Raw genomic sequence first — 25,328 nt, 5'->3', positions numbered from 1 at the left:
ATTAACTCAACTGAAGTTGTAGCTGCCTCTCTACAGTTAGTTCCCCACCCACCCTCCCTGTTCATGTTTTGGTATTAATGTTGGTGGCTTTGAAATTGCCTGTCCCTCTTGTAGATTTGTATGTGTATACTCCTTCTGGGCCCGTCTCATTTGCTCACTCAACTGAGTGCAGTGAGATCATATTCTGATTTCAGGTACTCCTACTGTGTACAAAGAGAGCATTTGGGATGGACAATCCCTGTTGCCGCTTAATCCTGCTCTGTTCCTTCCCTCAAAAAAAAAAAAAAAAAAAAAATATATATATATATATATATATATATATATATATATGTATATCATTCTTCTGCTCTTACTGTAACTTGTGTTAGTTGCTCTTCTGTGTGCTATGTGTTCAGTCACTCTTACTCTGCACTTATTAATGCTTGTTAATAGCCTTCTAATTTACTGCCTTCGGCACTTGTTTTTTGTCATTTGTTAATTTAATTGCATTTATTTGAACTGTATTTGCCGTAGTGTTGCTACACGCTCGGGTGTACTAGCCTGCACTACAATTTGAATTGTATTTACTGCTGTTTTAGCTGCTTTTCTGTAAAAAAAAAAAAAAAAAAAAATTCTAAGCTTGTTTCCTGCCTTTCCTGTAACTTGTCAAGTCCAGATACAGACTTGCTGTATCCATGACTGCTGGTAAGCTTCTGAGCCCCGCAAGCCCCTATGTGTTGGAGGGAAGCCTTCTAGCTTATCACTGGGAGTGGTAAGCACTAGGTAGCCTATCTACCACGGGAAGAGAAGGTATTGGCCCTGAAATTGTTGTTCATTGGCCATTTGGGCAGTTTTTCCATATCTTTCTACTTTCTTGTTAAAAGCCCGTTTTGCATTTGGTCCCCTCCTTTCCTATAACTAGTGTAATCCAGGTACAGATTTGCTGTATCCATGACTGCTGGTAAGTTTCTGAGCTCCCCAAGCCCTTCTGTGTTGGAGAGAAGCCTTCTAGCTTATCAGTGGGAGTGGTAAACACTAGGTAACCTATCTACCACAGCAGGAGTGGTTCCTGGCCCAGAAATTATAGTTTATTGGCTATTTGGGAAGCTTTTCCATCTCTTTCAACCTTCTGATTTAAAAGCCTGTGTTTGCACTTGTTTCCTGCCTTTCCTGTTACTAGTCTAGTCCAGGTACAGATTTGCTGTATCCAGGACTCTTTGTAAGCTTCTAAGCCCCCCAAGCCTTTCTGTGTTGGAGGGAAGCCTTCTAGCTTATCAGTGGGAGTGGTAAGCATCAGGTAGCCTGTCTACCACAAGAAGAGTGGTTCCTGGCACAGAAATTGTAGCTATTGGCTGTTTGAGCAGTTTTTTCCCATCTCTTTCAACTTTCTGGTTTGAAAGCCTCACTTGTGCCTTTTTCCGGCCTTTCCTATAACTAGCCTAGTCCAGTTACAGAGTTGCTGTATCCAGGATTGTTAGTTAGCTTCTGATCCCCCAAGCCTTTCTGTGTTGGACGAAAGCCTTCTAGCTTATCAGTGGTAGTGACAAGCACTAAGTAGCGTAGCCTCCATGGGAAGAGTGTGTCTTGGCGCAGAAATTGTAGTTTATTTGGCCGTTTGGGCAGTTTTCCATCTCTTTCAACTTGCTGACTTAAAAGCCTACGTTTGCACTTGTTCCCTGCCTTTTCTGTAACTAGTCTAGTCCAGGTACAGATTTGCTGTATTCCAGGACTCTTTGCAAGCTTCTGAGCCCCGCAAGCCTTTCTGTGTTGGAGGGAAGATGTCTAGCTTATCAGTGGGAGTGGTAAGCATTAGGTAGCCTATCTGCCACAAGAGGAGTGTTTCCTTGCCTAGAAATTGTAGCTATTGGCCATTTGGGCAGTTTTTTTTCCATCTCTTTCAATGTTCTGGTTTTAAAGCCGCACCTGCGCTTGTTTCCCACCTTTCCTGTAACTAGCCTAGTCCAGATACAGAGTTGCTGTATCCAGGACTGTTGGTAAGCTTCTGAGCTTCACAAGCCTTTCTGTGTTGAAGGAAAGCCTTCTAGCTTATCAGTGGGAGTGGTAAACACTAGGTAGGCTGTCTACTATGAGAGGAGAGGTTCTTGGCCCAGAAATTGTAGTTTATTGACCATTTGGATAGTTTGTCCGTCTCTTTCAACTTTCTGGTTTAAAAGACCACATCTGTACTTGTTTCCCATCTTTCCTGTAACTAACCTACTGGGTAGCACTAGAAAGCCTTAAACTGATACAAAGGAGAGAGACTTTGGAGTGATTACGTATCAATTTTCTGTACTTTCTTGCTGTACTTAACTGTTTTCCACCTAAATGCAGATTTTCCAGTGTTTATTGCGATTTAAAAGCTTGTTTTTTTCACATATTGTACTTATTTGACTGCCTGCACTTTAAAAAAGTTTTTTTTTTGTTTAAATAATTTGTTAACTGTTGTAGGCTACACACTAAAGTGTGATAGCCTTTTCTGATCATTTGTAGTTGTTTAAAGCTGTTTTAAGTGTATTTTTTACTGTTTTTGCCTTATCTTTTCAAAAAAAAAAAAAAATTCCTTGTTTCCCACCTTTCTAAGCTAGTATAGTCCAGTTTTCAGGCTAGTCCTGAATTCAAGGCTGTGATACTAGTTTCTGAGTTGCCCATACCTTACTTGGATAGAAGGAAGTTTCTCTGTTCACCTGTAAGAGAGAGAAGCTTTGAGCAACCTATCTGTCCCGGGAGGAGTGGTTCCAGCCCAGAAATTAGTAGCTTATTGGCCATTTTGGGCTAATTTCTATGTCTTTTCATTTCCCTACTAAAAAAAAATGCGTTTCCACAGTTTTGTGTACCAGGCAGTGCCGGTTGGCTACAGTTAAATTATTCCTGCCTCCACTAAGTCTCCTCTTCATTTTTTCCCTTGAAACTAGTCTAACTCTCAACCTAAGCACTCAAAAAGCATCTTACAGCCCAGCACTTGCTCAGACCTAATAGCAAGCACTAATATACCATCACACTGATTGCCCAGCAGGGCAAGGCTCTTTATTCACCCCTCACCAACCAAGCGACTAAGCAGCTCACCCTACTATTCAGGCATGACCAAAGGGCAACTTCAGGTGCACACTCCAGTCCAGCTGGTAAATTTGGGTATCCTCAGGCAATGTTACAACTGCCTCGTGTACACAGACAACCCTCTCTTTCTACCACAAAACACTAACATATGCGAGAGATGCTATTATACAGCCAAACTGGAAGCTAAGCTGTCTCCATCCAAGACTGGAGCAGACAGTCAAGAAGATAAGGTTAAAACTTGCACCACAACTCCAGCCGCACACAGACCTACTAAAACAGCACTGGCAAAAAATATGCATAAATACACAAAATCATACTCGGAGGCTGTAAATAAAAACCTGCAAAAGCATCAGAGACCTCCAAGGCAGACACCCAAACAACCTGCACTTCCCGTCACAAACCAGACAACACATAAAACACAAAGTTAGTGTGTAGCACAATCACAGCCCTTAAGGGGAAGTAATATACCTTACACACTAGTAATAGGTGACTCTATAGTCAGGCACACGTACGTCCCACTCACTAGGCTGGACAAGCAGAAGGTTACTGTTAGCTGCCTGGCGGGAGCCAGAATCTGCCACATAACACAAGCACTCAGGTCACTCCAGAACAAGTACAAATATGACTCTGTCATTGTTCATGTTGGTGTGAATGACCTGAGACATACCTCCCTGGACTACATGAAAAGAGACATAGAAGAGCTCTCTGATCATCTAGCCCAGGCTGGTATGACCCTGACCCTGAGTAGCATCCTGCCCTCACAAAGAATGATACCTCAGTATAAAGAAAAAAATGATCAATTTCAACAATTGGCTATGCTTCTGGTGTCATTCAAAGTGGATCCAGTGTCTGTTAGCCTGGGACAACATACTCGACAATCCATGTTGCTTCACAAGAGACGGCTTGCACCTGTCACCCCCAGGCTTTTGAATACTGGCCAAGGCTCTTGCTGCCCCCATAGTGCCTTTTTCAGGCAAGGCTCAAAAGTCAAACCCACCTCCGTAAACAGCACAATTAACAAAAAACTGATGGTTATGCTACTCAATGCCAGGAGTTTAAATCTCAAAATGCACATGCTCAAAGCACTCCTCAGTATGGAGAACGTTGACATCTGTGCAGTAACTGAAACCTGGTTCAAGGCTCCAGAGAGCATCCCAGCACTACCGGGCTACAATTCATACCACATGTTTCGGCCACAGAACATGGACCAAAATACAAAAGGAGGGGATGTATCCATATTCATCAAGGATGCCTACACCTCCAGGTTAGTGGTGCAGCATGATACCTCTGAGATCATCCATGTGCAACTAACATTGGGCAAATCTGCAATGCAAATTGTGGCCTGCTACAGATCACCCTCCATGACCCAGGACCATCACTCCACCTTTCTGGAGACACTGGAAAACATGAAGGTCCTACCAAACACCCTGCTATTGAGCGATTTCAATTACCCTACCATTCACTGGGAAAACTACTCGAATACAAATTACCAGGCTGAGCGCTTCCTGGAATTCATCAACTCAAATGCCATGGATCAGCTGGCCTCCCTACCAGAAGTGAAAACATATTGGACCTGGTCATCACCAACATGGGTGACAGGTGTTCCACACTGGAGGTTAACCCATCACTGCTTAGATCAGACCATAAACTAATCACTCTGGATGTCCACACCCCACCACCACCCCCAGCTAAGGAAACCACAATAAAAAACTTTTCTAAAGCAAACTTCACCTTATTTAATACAGAGGTGGTAAGATTCAGAGCCCCCAAGCTAAAGGATAATGCTGCCCAAGATGCAGAAACCTTTACAAATGCATTCAATGAGCACCTACAAGGATGCATGGATCATGCCATCTCTAGAAAAACCAAGACTCACTCTTCTAAGAGAGGGAAACCAGTTTGGTGGACCCCTGCAATAAACAGGCTATCCAATAGAAGGAGGAAACTAGTTCAGAAAAAAAGCAAATCCCAAGAAGGAAAGACATCCATGATCAGTATCAGTAAGAAACTGAGGTCCCTCATGAAAACATCCAAGGCTAACTTTGGAAGAAAAAGAGCCAAGGATTCAAAAGATAACCACAAAGCCTTCTTTAGCTATGTTAAGAATCTAAGTGGCAACTCACAGATATGCACTGAACTAGTGCAAAATAGCACAAAATATACTGAACCTACTGATATTGCCAACATCCTGGCAGACAGATTCAGTGCAAACTTCACCCCCTCTCACCTCCAAAAGGGACTACAACAATACCAAAAAAGTGTAGTGTCCCAAAAAACACAGACGCACAGGTGAAAACAGCCCTTTCAAAAGGCAAAAACAGAGCATCATTGGGACCAGATGGTGTCCCAGTTTGCATCTTGCCCGAACTACAGAACAAACTAATCCCCCACCTAAACACACTGTTCAACTTCAGCCTCTTCACAGGCTACATACCCATAGAATGGTGCACAGCAATGATTACTCCTCTCCACAAAGGAGGGGCCACAATTGACCCTGGTAACTATCACCCCATAAGCCTGACTAGCCTGGTCTGCAAGGCTATGGAACGCATCATCATGGAACTCATTAAAAAAGACATTGGGAACCTCCAAACACTTGACCCAACCCATTTTGACTTTGTTAAGGGCAGATCATGCCTACTAAATCTGGTTGACTTCTTTGAGACAGTCACCAAGGCCATAGACAAGGGAAAGGTGGTTCACACAGCCTACCTTGACCTCCCCAAGGCTTTTGACACCATTCCCCACTCAGGTATTACAGAAAAACTCACCAGCCTGAACATAAACCCCTACATCACGAGATGGGTTGCCAACTGGCTTACGGACAGAACTCATACGGTAAGAATAGAGGGCTCCAGGTCCGACTCTAAAGTGGTCACAAGTGGTGTCCCGCAAGGCTCAGTCCTGGTACCCCCTACTGTTCAGCATATACTTCTCAGAAGTACAGGCAAACACAGGAGGACTATGGCTAACCAAGTTTGCCAATGACTGCAAACTGGGAGCCATAATTGACTCTCCGGCTGACACGGACATCCTCCAAAAGGGCCTTACTGAGACAGACACCTGGTGTCAAAGTCATGGCCTCAAGCTAAATGCCAAAAAATGCATAGTCATCCCATTTGGGAAAAACAAAACACCCACGAATTACCACATAGGTGGCAGCCCCCTTAATACATAAGAGGTAATAAGAGATCTGGGGACCCAGGTAGATAGTAATCTCTCCTTTGACAATCATATTGCCAAAGTAGTTAGGAAATCCTTCTATGTGGCCCTACTAATTAATAAAGGGTTCTCATCTAGAAATAAAGAGGTTATAGTGCCCCTCTACTCGTCACTCATTAGACCCATCATAGAGTACAATGCCCCATTTGGTATGTACCTCACAAGACACTTCCAACAGCTGGAAAGACCACAAAAGTACCTCACCAAGAGGATTACTGATCTCAAACAGATGTCCTATGCAGCCCAACTGAAAAAACTCCAGCTGTACTCAGTGGCATATCGCTTACTCAGAGGTGATCTCTGCCTATCTTACAAAGCCATGTCCAACTCAGATAGCCTAGTACCTACCTATGAACCTATGAACCTATGTGGGGGGTATCCTGGGTCAGATATGTTTGTCTACAGGTACCAACATTTTGCATAGGGTTCTTCTCAATGGTTGACTGTACTTGGAGGGTCTTGTGTGTTTCAGACTGTTTGACCAGCTTGGATGTGTGTATTTGTCTCACATATATGTATGGCCCCCCTCATTTTGCTTGGATGGCCACATTTTCAGGTCAGGATGTTGCATAGGATGAGTGATCAGGGAAGGGTGTGTTAATCCCCATGCTGTGGGCCAGGGTTCTGTGGGTACAGACATGTCACCATCCTCCAGGGTTAGGACTGCCTGCAATGACTGCATTCCCATGTTTAGACTCCTAGCCCTGCCTGTCAACTGTACAGAGTATCACAGAATGTCCACATCCATGAGTAATATATCATGTTGGTTACCCAAACAAGTGTGGTTTTTAAGGAAAAGTGTTTTGCAAGTCACTCAGGGTTGAAGTCAGATATTACTGACAGTTGACATTGCAGTTTCAGACTTCATACCCATCAGACATTCCATGCTACTACAATCATTCCATCAACTTTATAACATTATTAGAGCAGTATTTCAAAGGTGTCCTTCTCTTTGGGCCTTTTGCACCCCATTATTCATGGCTTTGCTCAGATTTCTGGCTGTCTGACACTGGCAGGTTTTCTGCTAGCAGTTAGCAACAAGACCTTTCTTTGAATTTTGTAGGCTGAGTTATGTTGGTATTATGGACCCTATGACACTCCCTAACAGGGCACTGAGGGTGAGGCATAGGCATTTGGCAGATGCCTGTAGCCCAGGTCTAACAGATGCAGGCCATCTGTAGCAAGCCAGTGCATTCTGATGATCATATGTTTCCAGGCTGCTGGCAGTAGACAACCCTGGGATGGTACCAGTATGCTGAGTGTAGGTGTTACTGACAATTGACATCTTTATGTATTTTTATATATCCCTGTAATTGCCCTGGATGCTTTGTGTCCCTGGTCCCAGATGATTAGTGCTACTCTCTCTACCTCCTATCCTGTACTAAGGGACCTGCTTTGTCTTTCAGGACCCCTTTCTGATATTTTGTTTCAACCATCCCAACGTCTGGCCAAAGAAACATGTTGCCCCAGCATATTTATTTTTGTTCCCAGCTGCCAAAAGGACTAAAAAACTCTCTACCTCCTATCCTTTACTAAGGGACCTGCTTGGCCTTTCAGGACCCCTTTCTGATATTTTGCTTCAACCATCCCAACGTCTGGTCAAAGAAACCTGTTGCCCCAACACATGTATTTTTGTTCCCAGCTACCAAAAGGAATAAGAAGCTCTTTACCTCCTATCCTGTACTAAGGGACCTGCTTGGTATTTCAGGACCCCTTTCTGATATTTTGTTTCAACCATCCCAATGTCTGGCCAAAGAAACCTGTTTCCCCAGCACATTTATTTTTGTTTCCAGCTACCAAAAGGACTAAGAAACTCTCTACCTCCTATCCTGTACTAAGGGACCTGTTTGGTCTTTCAGGACCCCTTTCTGATATTTTGTTTCAACCATCCCAATGTCTGGCCAAAGAAACCTGTTGCCCCAGCACATTTATTTTTGTTCCCAGCTACCAAAAGGACTAAGAAACTCTCTCCCTCCTATCCTGTACTAAGGGACCTGCTTGGCCTTTCAGGACCCCTTTCTGATATTTTGCTTCAACCATCCCAACGTCTGGCCAACGAAACATGTTGCCCCAGCACATTTAGTTTTGTTCCCAGCTATCAAAAGGACTAAGAAACTCTCTAACTCCTATCCTGTACTAAGGGAACTGCTTGGTCTTTCAGGACCTCTTTCTGATATTTTGTTTCAACCATCCCAACATCTGGCCAAAGAAACATGTTGCCCCAGCACATTTATTTTTGTTCCCAGCTACCAAAAGGACTAAGAAACTCTCTACCTCCTATCCTGTACTAAGGGACCTGCTTGGTCTTTCAGGACGCCTTTCTGATATTTTGTTTCAACCATCCCAATGTCTGGCCAAAGAAACCTGTTGCCCCAGCACATTTATTTTTGCTCCCAGCTACAAAAAGGACTAAGAAACCTTGGACCTACCTATTAAGCTGAATTATTTATTTATACCTTACCTAGTACCAAGAATAACTAAGCTACTGAGTAGGGAAACCAGCAGCCATTTCTCCTCTAAACCCCAATAGCAATCTGCTATTTTCTCCCCTTGCTATCTTTTATCTGTACTCCTTCTTCTAGCTATCTCTAATACATATACCATTGCTGTATTCTACTTTCTGCCCACTAGGTGGCACCCTAATCCAGTCTAGGGTTATACCTCATTCTCCACCTTCCCAAATATCTGCTCTGAATACTTTTTCAGCTCTCATACCTTGATTAATTGCTAATCTCCTTGCTGTATCACTCTGCTGTTACCTTTTCTCATCCCACTATCTAGCTATACTTTTTTTCTTCCTCCTACTCCACCAACATTCTCTACCTCTCACCTGCTTTACTACACTCTACTTACCTGGATATACATAACATGCCTCAGGAATCTGTTGCTCTCTGATTGTCTCTGTAGACTCTCACTTACCTGGTCTAACCCGCTCCGTTCAATCTGCAGGCTCACTCCTCTCCCCTACCCTACCCCCAATTCCTACCCACCCACCCACAGTGGTCCTACTCTTATACTTACAAAGCCACACCCCCTCCTTCCTACCCAATAGCTATCCAGAACTCATTACAGACCTACCATCTACACACCCACTTCCATACTGACAATTACTCTCAAATACCTCTTAGATATTTCTATGCTCCACACTCTCTCTACTCCTACCTCCTAATTCCTAACTATATTCTATAATCTCCTATACCATGCCCTTAACTTATACACTCACATTTATAAAACTACCTCTCCTACTTTTATTACTATCTATCCTTTCTATACCCTATACCCTTACCTTTTATGAAAACCTACAATTCACCTCATCTTACCAACCCCTAAAACAAACATTACTAATAAATGAGCGTGAATTCCAAAGCCATTCTAACATAACATCCACCTCAACCTATCACTTAAATGCCACAGAGTAGCAGCCCATTTTACATTCACGCAATATAGGAAATCACAACTTAATTGCTGTAAACTACTGAAGCATCCATATAGTCCCTATAGACATCCTATCCTTCATTGGGACATTCATCCCAACCCAGGACCATATAGCAACACCCTTAGACACCCCTCTCCCCCCTTCACTCCCTGTATAACCCCAAATTCTCTACTCATAGCTCATCTCAATATAAGGAGTGTTAACAATAAAGTAAGCCAACTACACAAGCTACTATATACACACTCTTTTGATATCTTATGCTTAACAGAAACCTGGCTCAAACCTGTTACAAAAGGCAATGAAATACTCCCACCTGGTTATAATATCTTGAGATTATACCAAACTACCAAAAAGGGTGGTGGGGTAGCAATACTGTACAAATCTCATTTACAGGTCACTTCTTTACTAGTACAACCACCTCTAGATACTAATATGGAAATTCTTACCTTCAAGCTCCAGCTCAATACTACTAAATATATATACATAATATGCTCCTACCTACCCCAGGCAATAACATCAGCATCTTAGAAAGTATCCTCTGCTGGCTTTCTACATCCTTCCCTCAGGAAACCATTGTACTCAGTGACTTTAAAATAGACTGGAACACCTGTACCACTCATAAACCCACAAGCCATATAAACCTCTATGGTTTCTACCAAACTATTACCACCCCCACCAGAATCCATAAACCCAGTTGCAAAGAAAGTATATTAGACTGGATCTTAATTAACAGCCACCCTCTCTCTTATAAAGTAGGTATCCTTCCTGATGATATTAGTGACCATTCACTTACCTATATATCTAGACAAAAATCCTTTATCCCAAACCAACCTACCTTTAAAATCACCCACAACAAAAAAAAGTTTGATCCAGCAACCTTTCAAGCAGAACTTCAAGCCTGTGACTGGTCACCCGTAAGGCACCTCCCACTTGATGAAGCAGTATCCTATTTTAACTCCAAATTCCTACAAATTCTTGAATTCCATGTCTCCTCACACTCTATAAGAACTAGAAGCAAAGCAGCCCCATGGCTTACTAAAGAAACCAGACAACAAATCCTACAAAGAAATAAAATCTGGTCCAAATGGAGAAACACTAAAGACTCAATTGATCAGCAATACTTTAGACAGCTAAGAAATGCCACCAAAAAAATCAGTAGTTCAGGATAAAAAAAAACTATTACTTTAAACTCCAGAAAAAGCACCATAATCAACCCCAAACCTTCTGGTCAGGCATAAATAAATGTTTATATCCAGGCTACTCCAAAACACCAACCCCATCAGGTCTCTCTCTAAACTCTCCAAACCAGATTGCTGATGCTTTCAATACCTTTTTTACTGAAACTGTCCAGTCTCTAGCTAACACCTTACCACCTGTTAACTCTACCCTCTCAACCTTCCTAACAATCATACCATCTACCTTTCACTTAAAACCTATTCCTACATCCCTCATCTATACTCTACTTCATAAACTTAAACCTTGTACTCCCTCAGCTGATCTCCTATCACCTGAATACCTTCAAACTGCTGCAAACGTTCTTGCCTATCCTATTTCTATCCTAATCAATAGAACCATAACTGAATGCTCCATTCCTTCTCTCTGGAAAATCTCTCACATAATCCCACTTCACAAGGGTGGTAATTCAACTGAACTCTCTAACTTTCGGCCTATAGCCCTACTATCACCACTAGCCAAAATCATGGACAAATGTATCCATCAACAATTTCTTGACCTCATTCTCCAAAATAACCTTCTAGCTGACTGTCAACATGGTTTTAGACCATTCCAAAGTACCACCACTGCTCTCCTATCCTTTAAGACTGCATTAATAAACATTGTAACAAGAACATGCTCTCCTCTGCACTCTTCATTGATATATCTAAATCTTTTGATATGGTTAACCATCAAATACTTCTCAACATACTCAATTCATTCTCACTTGATACACAGGCATTACAATGGTTCAAGTCCTACTTACACAATAGACAGCAGGCTGTCCTTTGGGATAATAACCTATCCAAACATCTCCCTATTACCCTTGGTGTCCCTCAAGGCTCTATCCTGGGACCTCTACTCTTCTCCATATTCATTAACGACCTTTCTATAAATTTACCTCTACCTACCTGCATACAATACGCAGATGACTCCACTTTGATTTGTAAAGCCTCCACTTCATCTGAACTCCAGTCCATCACCCAAACAGCATTTAACCTAGTAGAAAACTGGTTCCAACAACGTTGCCTACTCCTAAATTCCAAAAAAAACAAACTATTACTATTTACTCCAACTATTAAATCCCCCCCAATAGATTTCTCTATTACATCAATCGATGGTACAGTCATAGCTCCTGACCCAACTAGCAAACTCTTAGGTGTAATGATTGACCACAACCTCAACTTTGACTCACATGTTAATGCTACTATTAAAACAGTAAACAGAAAACTTGGATCCTTGTATAGGATAAAACATTTTCTCACCCCAGAAGCCAGATCTACTATTGCCCAGACCCATCTGATCTCCACCCTCCTCTATGCCTCACCCATTTATACTAATCTTTCCAAAAGCAACCTAAACAAATAGACCACTTCTTATAACAATATTGCCAGGTTTGCTGCTGGATCCCCATTTAGAACTCATCACTGTCTAAATCTAAAACTTCTAGGATGGCTAGAACTAAATAACCAGCTAGAATTTCAACAACTCACCATTACCCATAAGATTCTGTACCAGCCTAGTAATACTTTTATTCTCAGTAGCCTCATCTCCCCCTACACAAATCTTACTACCCTTCGATCAGCAAATAAACTACTGGTTACCATCCAGAAATCCCACAACAAGGCAGGTGATTCTCTTTTCTCTAATTCAGTGGGGAAGATTTAGAACACGCTTCCCATTAAACTTACATCTCTCTCATCATTACCACTCTTTAAAAAGCAACTAAAAATTCAACTAAAAACACAATCACTATGTCCATGTACTAACCCTGACTAACACCCCCCAGTATAACATTATTCTATAACTCTCCTCCAAAACCCACTTTGCAGAATTAGTAAATTCATCCCTCACTCCCTTCTTAGTATCTTACTCACAGGGAACTATCACTGAGTATGTTCTTTACAACATTCTTTCTGCAGTGAGCACATCTTTCACCTTGTATATAGACCAACTATTCTTTCACTATGACTGTAATTACTTCAAGTATATATATTTAATAATTTTCTTATTTTTCAGTGTTATATTTTTTATAACCTATATACTTCATTGTAAATGTACATTCCTACCCAACATACTTTATGGTGAATATCAATCACTTTCCCATGGTAATAGTACTGTATTTGCTTTGTTAAAATGAGTAGTCACAGTCTGTATAATTTAGTTCTGTATAATCAAGTTCTTGAAGAAAATCTTCATGTATATGTATTTAGAAATTGTTTGGACTTTTTTCTGTCTTGATTTATTTAGTTTAAGGTGAAGATTATCTCCCCGGGCCTCTACTGAAAATGGACATGTATCCAGTTAGACTAGCCCGGTCAACAAATGTAAAATAAATAAAATAAAATAAATTTCTTTGTTTATGTTGAGCCATCACTCTAGTTGACAGTTGGATGCTGCTTAAGGCTGGGGACATGTTACTGCATTTTTATGTGATTATGGGGGGGGGGGGCACATCTGTACACAATACACATTTGCAGAGACTGTGCTGATATTTGCTTAACATTTTCATCCCATTTAGCATAGTGGTGTGGCCTATCTTTGAGACTAGAGACATAACAGTATCAACCACAGGTCAGATTGTTATGACATAAACATTTGTAGTTTCAGACTTTCAAAGTCATATTACCACTGTCAGACCTGCTGTGATATCACCGTGTAAACGTCTGCATTATTTATTTATGTATTTCCTGTTTGATGACTGGGGAGGTCCACTGGGCTCAGAGAGCCTGTTTTCCATGGAACCCCGAGGAGAAAAGCTCCACAATACATAGTTTAATTAAAGATACAGGAAAGTATAGTAAAAACAGTTACAAACTGCAAATACATTTCAAGTTGGAAACGTATAATGTACAATGGTTACATAACAAATACATTTTGAGGATATAAAGTATATGTTCATTTCAAAGAGAAAAACTCTATACATTATATACATTGGTAGCAGCATTGTTGTATTAGCAAACATTCAGAGTGAGCCCATGTATTTAGAAATTCCAGATGGAGTGAAGGTATAGTAGGCTAGGAGGGGAGAATACTGTTGCATTTCCAACTAGAAGAGAGGTAAGAATGGAGCAAAGATTTAAAGTTTTCAGTGTTCTCTGAAGTCCTTAATGAAGGGGGAAGAGTATTCCATTTCTTGCTAAGGAAAATAATAGGAGAAGTTGTCAGCAGGATGCTTAGATTTGTGGACAGTGATAAGGTTTTGGTGTCCTGATCTGAGAGTTCTATTTGGGGTGTATGGCGGTAGGATATTGGTCAGTGAAGGGCATTTAGTGGGCTGGAATATTAGCCTGTGGGCTGTAGTAAGTTGGAGGTAGTCTATTTAGTTAGGGAGTTCTAGCCAGTTTAACAAATGGAGGGCAGTACAATGATGGGAGGAATATTTGGCTTTAGAGGCAAATTTGGAAATTTTATTATAACAATTTTGAAAGTTTGGAAGAGATAGGGGAAGAAAGGTTGGTTAATATAGGAGCGCCATACATTAGGGAGGGAAGTAGATAGGTAGTGGCAAGAGTTTGTCTAGTAGAAGGAGAGAGGAAATGGTTGTTTCTGTATAACATGCCAAGTTTTTGATTTTTTTTTTTGTTTTGCTGTATGTGGGTATCAAATTTTAGGTGTTCGTCTATACTTACTCCAAGTAATTTAGTGAAGAGAATGACATCTATGGGAGAGTTGTTAAAACTGATAATTTTGAAGGAGCTTTTATCAAGAGGGAAGGATTTTGAGGGAGAGAATAGCAATATTTTGGATTTGTTAGCATTTAGAGAAAGGTGGTTTTGAAGCATCCGAAGGCAGTTTGTGCCTTTGTTTGGAGCTTAGGGAGGTTAGAGGCAGAGCAGACTAAAGTTGAGTCATCTGCATATTGTATGACTTTTGGGGTTAGGTATGGCAGAGTGGAAATCATTGATAAAGATATTGAACAGCATTGGACCAAGATTGGATCCCTGGAGTACACCAGTGGGGGTAGGTAGAAAAGATGAGTTGCCTTTTTCCCATTAAGATGAGGTGCCTTTTCCCCATTTCACAGCCTGAGATCTATCAGACAGGTTACTTGAGAACCAGGATAGGGTTTTTGGGAGAGATTAAGGTTAGAAATGTGGCTCAATAGGTGGGTGTGGGAGACAATGTCAAATGCGTTGGAAAGATATAGTAGAACTGTTTCTATTTCCCCAGAATCATGGGCTTGGGTGATTGTATCTAAGAAAGAGAGAAGAGCGGTTATTGTGCTATTGCCAGGTTGGAAGCCATGTTGGGTTGGAGTGATAAGTTGGTTTTGTGTTAGGAAAGGCATAAGTTGGAGATGGATGCATTTTTCCAGAATCTTTGAGATTGGGGAGAGGATAGCTATGGGGGTGGTAGTTTAAGATATTGTTTTTGCCACCTTTGTGGAGAGGTAGAATAAATGCTGCATGCCACAGTTTGGGGACATAGGATTTCTGTATGGATCTGTTGATCAAGATGCTAATGGTGAGGGCGATTCCATCTGCAGCAGTCTTAAGAAAGAAAGATTGGATGTTGTCAGGGGCATTAGAGCAAGGTTTTAGTTTGGAGAGTAGTTTTTCTATGTAGGAGGTAGAGATGGACTTCAGCTCAAATATGGGAGGAGTGTTAGGGACAGTGGGTAGGGTGGAGGCCAGGGTAGAGGGGTTGAGATGAGGGGAAGGATTGTTGTTTGGGAAGGTCTTGCTTAGTTCTGCAATTGAGTTGATAAAGAAGGAGTTGAAAAGAGAGGCTATTTCTAGATCAGATTTGCTGGTGTCAGGGCAGGGATTGTTTTTGGTACCTGGGTTGAGAAGTGAGTTAACTGAGTTCCAGAATTGTTTGGGGGTTTTGGAGTGGTTGGACTGGTGTTTAATATAGTAGGATTTTTGTCTTTGATAATTTGTTTTTTAGCAAGGTTGCAGAGTTGTTTATATTTTAGAAGGGTTTCAGGGAGTTTGTTGATGTGGTAAAGTTTCTAGGATTTGTCTCTTTGGTGCATAAGTGGCTTGGTATCTTTAGTTAGCAATGGGGCAGTATTGGTTTTTATTCTTTTTGTTCTTGTTGGAGCCAGGGAGTTTATGGCATTTAAGAAGGAGGAGTTAAAAAATTCTGCGGCATTGTCTAGAGGGAGAGTTTTTAGAGCATTCCAGTTTATTTGTTTGAGGGAGCTAGAGAAAGAGATGGGGTCAAAGTTTCTAAGGTTTTGTGTGTGAATATATTGGTGTAGGTGAGAAGAGGAGTAGGTTGTTCAGTGGATGAAAGCTGGGAGGTGGTGGCTAATGGAGTCAGGAATAGTGCCAGAGTTAGAGATTTTATTTGGATGGGTGACTGACTAGGATCCAGTCAAGAATGGAACCTGGGGGATTTGTTTTGTTGGGTCTACTAATGGAATTGGTTACTTGAGTAAAGTTGAATAGATTGACAGATAGGGTGGGATTAGAGTTATTAATTTTGTTCTAGTCTATATTTACATCGCCTACTATGTAGGTCTCAAACTTAATATTAGTTGAGATCCATATGAGGATTTCTTCAAGGGTTGTGGTATTGTTTCCAGGCGGGATGCAAAGGGCCATGATACAAAGGCTTTAACAGTTATTAATTTTTAGTAATCCAATTACTAGCTCTGTGTTATAGAACTGAGGAATGGGATTTTGGAAAGGAATGATGGAGAGAAGGATGGAGTAGATTAAGGCTACCCCTCCACCTTTCCTGATTAAGCAGTCATATCTGAGGGCTTGAAACCCTGGGGGGTAGGATTTCAGAGTCAGAGATATGGAGTTTAAGCCATGTCTCAGAGATGGTAATGACATCAGGTTGGTTGTGTGTTAGCCAAGCATGGACGTGGGATGTTTTATTTTTGAGACTCTGGGAATTGATAATAAATATTTTAAGGATTTTATGGTTGATCATAAAGCTTGTGACTGGGGAATTGAGGTGAGTAGATGTACTAGGTCCAGGGTTGGGGTGTATATCTCCTGCTAGAAAGAGGATATTGAAAAGGGATAATAGGAGTTTTTGTTGGTTTTTAATTGTTCTGGACAGTGTAATATTGGTTTAGGTATATGAGGTTTTACAAAGGATGGAATAATCTGCAGTTTAAAGTAATGGAGTGGATTGGGATGGACTAAAGAGGAGGAACTAGTGTGAAAATATGACTTTGTGGCATAAGGATGGTGGTTGGGAGTGTGAGTGTGAGAGAGCAAAGGGGCGAGTTAGTTGGTGAAGTAGGAGGTAGCATGGTTTAATGAGATTAGAAAGAGTAAGAGGATAAAGGGGATATGGAGAGTTTGGAACAGTAAAGAGTGCATAGTAAGAGGGTGAATGTTTGATGTGCTAGTATTTATAGCACTTATAATAGAGTGGTTGAGTCTGGTATTAGGAAGGAGATTAGATGTGAGTACTGATTGGATGGGAGTGAATGTATTAGATGAGTGTAGATGAGAGGGGGAGGGGAAATAGTAAGGCAGAGATTAGCTAGATGGAAGAAAATGGGACAGGGAACAGTGGACAGAATAAAAGTAGGTGTAGTGGGGAGTGTGGTATTTGGGGGTAGGGTACGGGAGTAAAGTGAGCCCGAAGGGTGAATGGAACGAGGCAACACACCTAAGCAAGAAGAGAATGGAAGAAAAACTATCAGTTGAAGGAGGAGTACAGGTAAGTAGTGGAGAGAAGGGGAGGATAATGCAGAGTGCAGAAGTTAGAATAAAACAGTTTGTATGATGAAAATAGATTTACAAGAGGAATAAGGCGGAATGCCCAACCACAGAGAAAAATACCGAAGGTTACATACACAGTAAAAAAAATACTTAGGAAAACAATGGAAAATATAAATAGGTATTGAGAAAATACAATAAGGAAAGAGCAAAAAGATGAAGTAAAGAGCCACAGATGACTATACACAGTCATGCACAAACAAGCAACATTAAAACTACAAGTTATGGAGGAAAGCTGACAGAACAGGTAAGTCAGATAAAAAAAAAACAGAGAGAGCTTTGATTTGGATGAAAGTATGTAAATTAAGATAAAATATGGAAAAAAATTAGGGCAAAGTGTAAGGGGACTAAGGTAAAGGAAAACTGACAACTTAAATCAAATAGATGTTTAGAGGAAAAAACACCGAGGGGGGGTACCAGTAGTGTGCTCTCTAGGCAAGATAGCTACTGTATAAGTTAACAAATAAAGTAATATAATAGTAAAACACTAAAACATGCACAATAAATGTGTCTTGAGCTTAAAGGAAAAAAAACAGCCGAGATGTGGCTTTCAGCTATGAATGGAACTGCCGATAATGAAACTACAAGCTTGGTAGTAAGGCTTAGTTGTTTTGAAGGCAGTGTAGAAGATTAAGAATGACCCAAAAGTGTATTTTATTGCAGTAGCTTCCTAAAAGATAATAGAAAGCAGAAAAAACAAACAAAATTAGATTAAAGAATAAAATAAACATATAGTAATAGCATGAAACAGTTAACATAATAATTAGCTTGGGAAAAAAGAAAGGTTAAAAATGGCTAAAAATACAAGAACAGTCCTATTAAAACAAATACCTAGTAATATAAGATAAATATGTCTATAAGATACCTATACAAAAATCATAGGAAATAGATGGCAATCTACAATAAAGTTTGGGAATAATGGATCAAAAAAGCAACTATGTACAAACCAACAACAGTGAAATAAGAATACAGAACTACAAGGTTTTCAATGGTTTGTGCTGGCATACAATTGCATGTTTACCCAATGCTGTATTGATAAATATGTGGGGATTTCATGGAAGTCACCATGTGGGGGCCTTTGACAGACATTTCTGTATAGTTTTCTACAGCTGATCTGCTGGGTGAGGCTGGGGTTGGGTATGGGGCCCCCACCTTGACATCCATGCATGTCACATATGACCCCCCCCCAGTTATTTGGCTCACCACATATACTACAGTGGTATTTGTCAACTAGGGTGATAGTGCATGGCGTGGGTAGGCCAGCACTGGGGATACACATCCTGCTGTCCCACGGAGCTATCAGTTGTCTGCTGCTACTCCAGTAAGCCACCCCATTCCCTTGCATGCTTGATCAATACCATAGATATGCTATCAGAACATTCCACTCCATTCATTTATTTTGTTAAGGAGACTGGCTTACCTTGTGCCTGAGGTTGTTGTAAAGATGGTACTTGAGGGCTGACTATGTTGGATGCACACAGTACACTGGCTGTACATGATAAGGTATAGGTGGTGTGATGTTTGGTATCCATTTTACTGTGTATGCGAGTCAGAGAGAGAATGAGAGAGTGAAAGAGATCAGTCCCTCAGGCCCTATCGTGTCAGTATATGTGCTATGTGTTGCCACTTTGCCAAAGCCAGAGCATACTGGGCATGCCTCCATCTGCCTACAAGGACAGACTCAGGATGTTCCTCTTCCGAGTCCCTCTGTGCCTGTGGAGACCTTGGCAATAGTGTAGGGCTGTGTGACCCTTTTCCGTTTTGTTCCTGCTGCAGCTGTTTCAACAGGATCATATTGTGTAGCATGGCACCTACTATGAACATGTGTGTACATGTGGCTGGAGAGTACTGCAAGGCTCCACAGGATATGTCAAGACAGCGGAACCGTGACTTGAGCATCCTAAACACACACTCTATAATGATCCTGGTTTGTGTGTGTGCCTCATTATGGCATTCTTGTGTGGGTGTGTGTGCATTTCTGATGGGTGTCATCATCCGTGGCTCCAGTGCGTAGGCAGCATGCCGCACCAGATGGCCATATGGGATGTCCCCACTGGTAAATGACTGGTACCGCTGTGACGAATGCCAGATGTGGGAGTCGTAATAGCTTCCTGGGCTGCCAGCACACACATTCATGATAATGACCTAGACAACGCACACAACCTGGCAGTTGATGGAGTGGGACCCCTTGCAGTTTAGGTAGACCTAGGTGCTTTCATGTGGATGTGTGCACAGTCTATGGCACCTAGTACCTCTGGGCAGTCTGCTACATGGTGAAAGAGATGCATATTGCTTGTCCTCTCCTCAAGGGGGCTGGGGAAGTAAATTTGCTCAGTGGCATGTGGTCGCATGGCATACAGGAACAGGTGGAGTATCCTGGATGCAGATGCCTGTGAGAATCTATGATATCCCCAGTTGGTCTTTGGAAAGTACCTGCAGCTAGTATTCTTAAGGCTACACATTCCTCGGTATCTACTGCAATGGATTCCCCCTCTGTTGGTTCTAGGTCTGAGGCAAGGCTGGCACAGCTCAACAACTTGCTGGAGTATGTCCCTGTCCACCCTGTAGCGCTCTACTATCTCCAGATCATGTAGCTCCTGGTAGGTTACTTTGGGTCTGAAAACTCTTCTCCTCCTCCTCAGTCTGAGATGGTTGTCAGCATTATCCTTCTCACCAACCTCAGCCTCAAGCACATACTGATAGATCAGTGCAACAGCAGCCCCTAACATGTTTTGTTAGATTTATCAGTTTAAAATTCCCCCAAATGTGTACACCAGGTGTGTAGAGTTTGTGGGAAAAAACAGACTGAAATGTGTTAGCATAGTTTATAGTAGTGTGCTGGGCTGCTGCCTGTGTAACTGTCTGATTCTGACACATTCCACCTAGTTCTCCTTGATTGCCTTCCTTCTGATGTTTCCCCTTCCCATTTCCTCCCCATTTAAACCCAGATGCACACCACACATACCCGGTGCTCAATTGTAAACAGTTCTGCTATTTCTGCTGTTTTTTTATTTTTTTGTTTGTTTTAGGCCTGATGCGCACAGTGCACACTTGTTTAGCTAAAGTAAACAATTTTAAGCAGAGCTGGACCTCCCTGGACATGAACATACTCTGCATTTCATGGAATAAGACAATACAGCCTCAGACACACCCCCTTCCTTAGATTTGCTTAGCTAAGGACAAGCTAAGCTAGAGGTGTGTCCAAACTGCCTAGCACTCTTTACAAAGTGTAAGCAGATGTGGGAGCCACGTACTGGGTTTTACAGGAAGAAAAAGGAAGTTAAATCAGGAAATAGCAGCTCTGTGCATATTTGAGCACTCCGTTTGCACGGCGCACACACAGGCTTAAACAGGGTGGCAATGGGAAGGGAAAACAGCAGTAGGAAGGTAATCAAGGATAACTAGCTTAGCTGGCAGGTGAAATGTATCAGAATCAGCCAATTACACAGACAGCAGACCAGCCCAGCCCAGAACATAAGCAAACACCTTCCCCTCTGTTTTTTCCACTCTCTACACCCCCGGTGTATACAAGCAGAGAAATTTTAACAAACAAACCTACAAAATGAGAAGGGCTGCAGCAGGCAACATAGAACATGTGCAAGAGGCTGAGTGTGGTGTGGATGTGAATGCTGCCGAACAACCCACAGTGAGGAGATGGAGAAGAGTGTACAGATCCAGGGTAACCTACCAGGGTCTACATGAGATGGAGATAGTGGAGCGCTATAGGGTGGACAGAGACCTCCTACAGCAAATTGTTGAGCTGTGCCAGCCACACCTGACACACCAAACTGGCAGAGGGGAACTCATCCCAGTGGATACCAAGGTATGTGTAGGCCTAAGTATACTAGCCAGAGGTACCTCCTAAAGCACAACTGGGGATATCATGGGGATCTCACAGGCATCAGCATCCAAAGTATTCCACCAGTTCCTGGATGCCATGGCAGCACATGCCAGTGAGCACATATATTTCCTCAACACACGTGAGGTGTTGACCAGCACTATGCGTCTCTTCCACCAAATAGCAGAATACCCTGGGGTAGTGGGTGCTATAGACTGCACGCACATACGCATCAAAGCACCACCCGGTAAGCAGGGTAGGGCCTACATCAACTGCAGGGGCATCCCCTTCATCAACTGCCAGGTCATATGTGATGCCCAGGGCATTATAATGAATGTGTGTGCTGGCTGCCCTGGAAGCTATGACAATTCACACATATGGCATCTGACACAGCTGTGCTACAGATTTGCCAATGTGGACATCTCCTACGGTCACCTAGTGGGGGATGCTGGGTACCCACTGGAGCCATGGCTGATGACACCCATCAGAAATGGACACAGACCTGAATAACAATGCCATAATGAGGCACATACACAGGCCAGACATATAATAAAGCATGTGTTTGGGATGCTCAGGTCACGGTTCCGGTGTCTGGACACATCCGGTAGAGCCTTACAGTATTCACCAGCTACATGTAACCAAATTGTTATGGTATGTGCTATGCTACACAATATGATCCTGCAGAAACAGCTAAAGTAGGACCAGCATGGGACAGGGCCACACAGCCCCCCACCAATGCTAAGGCCTGTACAGGCACAGAGTAACTCGGAGGAGGAACAACCTGAGCCTGCCCCAGTAGGCAGAAGGAGGCATGCCCAGTATGACATGGCAAAGAGGCAATGCATAGCATATGTACTGACACAGTAGGGACCCAGGTAATGACACCTCTCTCTGACTCACACAGACAGTAAAAGGGATGCCAAACATGACACTATCTGTTCTCAATCATGTATAGGGAGTGTACTATGTGCAACTGACATAGGCAGCCCTCCAGCACCATCCCCAGGTCTGGCACACCCTCAAGGTAAGTCAGTCAGCCTACCAATTTCCAAATGGAGTAGAATGTGTTGTTACCTGTAGCTATGGTATGGCTGTGAGCATGCAAGGGAATTGGGTGGCCGAATGCTATGGCAGCAGATGGTAGACAACCATAGTGGCTCCATGACATCTGTAACACATACTGGAGTCACCACAGTAGCCAGTATTACACAGGGTGACAAAATCCACTGCAGGAAATGGGCTGAGTGACATGTGTATCCATAAGACCCACACATGTCAGTCAGGAAAGTGCACATACCCAACAACAGTTTCAGCCAGCAGGACAGGTGTAGACAAACACAAACAAATGCTGTACTAAGGCTACTGAATGAGACATATGAGTAACCCCTCCCCCAGGCCTACACAGACAGACTACAACAGGCCAGGCAGTTGGATGTAAGTTATGAAGGCTAGGAAGTCAGAAACTAATATGCAGGTAATTAAAGCTAAGCTCTATAGTACACTGGTATGCCTCTAGCCAGCACGACAGATAAAACTACAGACTGAAATGGAGTACCTGACATACTAGTACAGTCCTAGCAAATGTGTGCAAGTGTCAGGTGTCCCCCCCCCATCCAACGTACACATATAGTAACAGTCAGGTGTGCCCCCCCACTCCTATGTAGAAATGTAGAAACAGTCAGGTGTCACCCCGTGCTATGCAAAAATGTAGCAACAGTCAATGACAAATGACCGATGGATACCCTGCAGACACAGCATGTTACCTGTCAGAGTACAACACAGAGGTCAGCACTGCAATACAAACTACCTGGACTTGATCCACACATACAATACAGATGGTCATACTGAGCATGCTCACACATTTGGAGGAATGAAGGCAATGTCAGTCAACAACATACTGAAAGGTCATACTGGGCATGCTCACACACTTAAAAACATTAAGGCTATGTCTGCAAACACCAGACATATCTGGCAGTCTCATTTCTTAGTGCAGACACATGTCAGTATGCACCACTCCTGCCTCTCACACATAGTGGATAGGAATACAGACATATATGTAAGGACAACACACTATAATAAGCCAAAGGTAGACAGACATAGATGTGTGGAAGAGGGTGACTGTGACAAGGAGCCATCCGGGCCTGTCCCACCTAGCACACAGCCAAAGGGCCCCAAACACATGAGGTGCAGATGTCACTCACTGCAGATACTAGCCACCAGTATCTGTCAGCATGACAGACTATGTGGTGCACTTGCCAGCTGTGCAACATGACTGTACAAGGAAGTAGTCATCTAGTAGCTGTATACACTTACCCGTGACATATGACCCCGTATGTGCCCGCATGTGGCATGTCAACCCCTACATGAACGGGTTATGGCCCATGCACACACTGTCCTCCACATAGCAGTATTATGGTAAGCTTGCTGAGGTCATCCAATGTGTAATACACCTTTGGGAGAGCTGTAGCTAAGTAATCTCCATGGCATGTCCCATAGCTGCATACTGCTGTAGTGATAAACTAGTTAGGTAGTAGTTCTATCCCCAGATTTGGCAATTGTGTCAGTGTGTGTCTGACGGTGGAGAGAGAAATGCTTTTTAGGCTACTCACACTCCGTACAATCCATATACTCCACTTTGGCAAGGCTGCTAATGTCACTCCCAGTAATCTCTGTAATGCGTCCTGTAACTGCATACTGCTGTAGTGTGATAAAGTAGTTAGGTAGGTGTTCTAACTCCAGATTTGGCAATTGTGTGTGAAACTGTGTGTGTCTGACTGAATAGAGAGCAATGCTTTTTAGGCTACTCACACTCCGTACAACTTATATACTCAACTTTGGCAAGGCTGCTGATGTCACTCACCTAGAAATACACTTCTGGGAAAATCCTAACCCAGTACCCTCTGTAGTGTGTCCTGTAACTGTGTATGGCTGTAATGTGATAAAGTAATTAAGTAGGTGTTCTAACCCCAGACTTAGCAACTGTGTGTGTGTGAATCTGTGTCTCCATCTTTCATTGACTAAGTAGAGAACACTGTTTTTTAGGGTACTCACACTCCTAGAATTCATATACCTAACTTTGGTAAGGCTGCTGATGTCACCCACCTAGAAATACACCTCTGGGAATGTGGCAGTTCAGTAATCTCTGTAGTGTGTCCTGTAACTGCATAGTGTTGTAGTGTGACTTAGAACTGTGGTAGGGTTCCATCTCCACCCACGGCAGTTTTGGATTTTTTGTGTGTGTTCCAATGTCTGTGTATGGAGGAATGCATTATAGGCTACTCACTCGCAGTACATTCCAAATGCCCTACTTTGGCAATCCTGCTGATGTCATTCATTGTGAAATACAACTTTGTGGAAAAAGGTCTGTAATAACCCCTGTGGTGTGACCTATAACTGCTGTGTGATATAGACCTTGGTCAGGGGTTCAATGCCCACACATGTTGGTTGTGGATGTTGTGTGTGTGTTTCACTGTCTGTGTAGGGAGCAATGCATTTTAGGCTAGTCACCTGCAATACAGTTGAAATGCCCTTATATAGTAATCCTGCTGATGTCATTCAATGTGAAATACACCTTTGGGGAAGAAATACTTCACATGTCCATGGCAAATACTATAACTGTGTAGTGCTGTAGTGTAATAAAATAGGTAGGGGTTCAACTCACAGACATGATAGGTGTGTGTGTTTGTAACTTGTATCCTGTGTAGAGGTGGTTGTGGGTGTGCAACACCTGTGGGCAATGTGGAGGGGGGTTTGCTTTTTTCTTTTATGATGGCCCTACTATATATCACAATGTCAACCATACAGGGATAACAGATGCAAATTAGCTGAGAGGCTGGGGTGCAAAACCATACCCATACATGTGACATCAATGCCAGCCACATGTTTTGTTGCG

The sequence above is a fragment of the Protopterus annectens genome, chromosome 8.part1, assembly GCF_019279795.1.
Source record: "Protopterus annectens isolate FY-2018-M chromosome 8.part1, PAN1.0, whole genome shotgun sequence".
NCBI classification, from domain to species: Eukaryota; Metazoa; Chordata; order Ceratodontiformes; family Protopteridae; genus Protopterus; species Protopterus annectens.
The sequence above is the reverse complement of the archived record's forward strand: the minus strand, read 5'-3'. Positions refer to the sequence as shown.